This window comes from Myotis davidii, unplaced genomic scaffold (assembly GCF_000327345.1).
Source record: "Myotis davidii unplaced genomic scaffold, ASM32734v1 scaffold1717, whole genome shotgun sequence".
NCBI lineage: Eukaryota > Metazoa > Chordata > Mammalia > Chiroptera > Vespertilionidae > Myotis > Myotis davidii.
In genome coordinates, this window is record NW_006287955.1 from 727,476 (window position 1) to 730,804 (window position 3,329).

General features: G+C 60.8%; 1 long non-coding RNA gene across 1 annotated transcript in view; it reads right to left on the bottom strand.

Moving 5' to 3' along the window:
• Window positions 1–3,329, bottom strand: part of LOC107182492 — a 19,042-nt gene that overhangs the window by 11,703 nt on the left and 4,010 nt on the right. Inside the window, exon 2 of the long non-coding RNA XR_001513206.1 lies at window positions 3,019–3,024. This is a non-coding gene — a long non-coding RNA (uncharacterized LOC107182492). The remainder of the gene's footprint in view (window positions 1–3,018; window positions 3,025–3,329) is intronic.

Here is a 3,329-nt window from a genome sequence, read left to right on the forward strand (position 1 = left end):
CCCTTCCGTGCCCTGGTCCGCATCCCAGCACCGGTTCCCCTTTCCCAGCCGCCGACCTCCCGGAGCTTAACCCGTTCCTCGCCAGGCGGTGGCTCTGCATTGTGTTTCCAGGGGGCACCCCAGCCGCAGCTTTTCCGGGGAACACATGCCGCAATGTGTCTAGAAGGGGGGGCAGGGAGGAGTGGGAAGGGGCGCTGGGGCTCCTAGGGGCGCTTTTTTCCTTCCATGCCTCAGCTGACTCCAGCTAAAGGGGCCTGTAGTTCCTGGTTATTGGGGTGTCTTTTAGCCTAGGGCCTGGGGAGCGGGGCAGAGTTTGAGTGATTGAAGCAATTGTGGGGTCAAGTGTTTGTCAGAACCTAAGCCCGTTTCTACGGGGAAACCCGACTGGCTCTTCCCAGCCTTACGGGCGCGTGCGCTCACCTTCCTTCCCTGCGGCGTGGGAGCGTGCGGGCCAGTCTTTCATCTCTTCCGTTTTGTGCTTGAAGGAGAAAAGGGAAGAAAAAGCGGGAGGCTTGGTTTGCTGATGACGAAGTGTGACGCCGCCCGCCGGGCACCAGTAGCCCCTCGCCGCCTCTCCCAGGTGTGGGTGATTCTGTGCTAGACCTGAGCGCGGCATGGGAGAGTCAGACTTTACCTAATGCCTGGGAGAGAGGTTGCAGAAGCTGCTAGAGCAGTGGTTCTCAACCTTGGCTGCACATTAGAATCACCTGGGAATCTTTTTAAAATCCTGATTTCTAGGCCTCTGTGGTAGAAGGTGGGAAGGGGCAGGGCTGGGGGCGGGCAGAGCGCAGGCCGCAGCTGGAGAGACCAGGGAGATGGGGACTGGAGAGCTTCTGAGGGCGGGAGGTAGGTGGCCTTCACAGTCGAGCATTTCAGCCCCATCCGGGCTAATTGTTTTAGGGGCAGCAGCTGGAAAGAACACCAGTGGCTGGTTGGCGATGCGTTTGAAATGCATATTAGCGATCTGGTGGTGGTAGGTGTGGAGGGTGCCCGCTGGGCTCCTGGGGCCTGTGGGGCGCCCCTTGCTGGGGCGGTGCTGCAGCCTTGGCCCTTGTCACATCTGGAAAGCTGAGCAGAGATTGGACTGGGTGAGCTCCAAGGTGGTGTTCGGCTTTTAACATCCTGGGCTCGCTCTGCCCTCCACTTTGCTTCCTGGAGAGGAGGGGAGGTGAGAAGGGGTGGAGGAGTCTGGGAACGGGTCCCAGGCCCTCCAGGTCTGCCCGAGAAGGGGGCTGTCTGCCGCAGCCGTGGCTCCCGGCTGGCTTCCGTGGAGGAAAGCGGCCAGGTGTTGGGTTGGTCTGAGGGACGGGGGTTGGGGGAAGAGCAGTGGGCTGAGCTGCGGTCCCGCCCATGCTGTCATTTTCTAATTGGGGTGCCTATTGTGCCTGCCACCCATCTGCACCCTCCTCTCTTGTCCCCCAGGCCCGGAGCCCAGCCCCGTGTAGCCGGCAGGGGTGGTTTGTGACTCAGCCTCACGGGCTGGCACTGAGTGAGGGCGACTGGCGAGCGCTGTAGGTGGCAGACAACCCCAAATTGCTAGTGCCCTCTTCGGAAACACCCCTGGCAGAGCCCAGCCTGTAATTTGTGGGGCTGGAATGTGCTGGAAGCCGTGTTCCTACTGCGGACAGGGAGGATGCTGCCCCACGCTGGCCTGGTCCGGTTCCCGGGTTTCTGGTCACAGCAGTACGGCTGCTGAAGGCGCGAGCGCTCAGCACAGCCCCGTTGGGTGGGCTGCCTGGACGCGAAGCCAGGAAACCAAGCATCTAGCGTTGCCAAGCGGAGATCTGACCAGAGAGAAGGAAGAGGCCCCCCGCCCCCCAGGAGAAGAGCAGCCACTCGGGAAGGAAGGGGTGGGAGAGGACCCTGGAGCTAGGCTCCTGCTGTGCAGGGGGCTCCAGGCCAGGCCGGCCGCCCCTCCCCCGCGGCGCCCAGACAAGGCCCCCTTGTTTAGATTAGCTTAATTACCCTCCCAAAGCAATGAACAAGGGTCTTTTTAGACGTGGAACTTTCAAAGTGCTTGGCCTTTTCCTTTTTTTTTTTAAGGTATCAAATGCTAAGCCTTTGTGAAATCAGGCACCTTCAGGGGCCTGGGAGGTGGTGGGCCTTTTAAATGTGACAGGAGGCGTCCCTGCCTGAAACCAGAGGGCCCGCTGCCCTTCAGGTGGGAACTCGGGATGCTGGGTGGGGGCCTGGGGGCCTAACAGTGCGAATGAACCTGCTCTCTTGGCCAGTGACTCTTAGAGGAGGCATTTTAAGAAGATTAACAATCCACAGAGCTGGAGGGCGACCGCCTAATCCACTTTCCTGTTTTCCTTTTGAGGTTGCATCCCCCAGGGCCCCGCCAGCATCTCGGCCTTAGCCGGTGCCCAGGGCTGGGGCGGTGGGGGTGCCTGTTGAGTGTGCTCACCTGGTTCAGCCGTCCCAGGCAGACTCGGAGCTGTCCTGGTCCCTCCCAGGCCATCCCCTTCCTAGTCAGGCCAGCCAGCCTTCCTGCAGGTGGAGCGGCTGTGCCCTCCATAGTAAACAACGTCCTGGAAGGCAGTGCAGCCCGCTCTGCCTGCACTCGTTTTCTGAGAGATTACGGGAAGCGAAACAAGCGCCCGGAGGGACAGAGAGGCTGAGTTCTGTGTGGCTGTTTGGAACCTAAGGTGAGTCAGGTCCACCCCCCGCCCCCAAGGGTACACATGGTGCTGGGCATTTGGCCCCGGGTCCCCAGCAGGCCCTCCCGCAGCTGACGGGGTTTGCAGAGCCTCTCAGTCCCCCGAGCCTGGCCACCTTGCCCGCCCACCTCTGCCTGGCCTGGAGCCCAGGTGAGGGAGCCTGGTTCAGCCCTAAGTCCTTGGTGTTTTCATCCTCCCAAACCTGTTGGAAGATTTTGCTGGCAGCGAGGGGAGCTGCATTCCTGAGCCGGTGCCCGAGAGGCGCTGCTGGCTGCGTGCAGAAGGGACCTTCCACCTGGGCCGTGCGGGCCCTGAGGTTTGCCTGGGAGCCCTGGAGCCAGTTGGCTTGGTCAGCGACCAGATCCTGCCCATTTTAAAGGAAGGAAACTCCTGAGTGTAAAATACACAGCAAGTCTTACAGCAGGTGCCAGGGGGGGTGGGCAGGCCCGCTGGTCTGGCCCCGCCGCAGCGGCTGCCGTGCTTACACACACACATGCTGCTGCACACGGTCAGGCGCCCGGGACCTCGGAGGGCCGGCAAACAGTAAATCGCTCCTCGCTGCCAACAGTTTAGTCATCGTTTTAGGAAAATACATTCATCCCAAAGAGGATGATTTTCGGTTTGGAATGGGAAAGGAATCATGTCCCCTGAGTTACTCTGAAGGAAGGA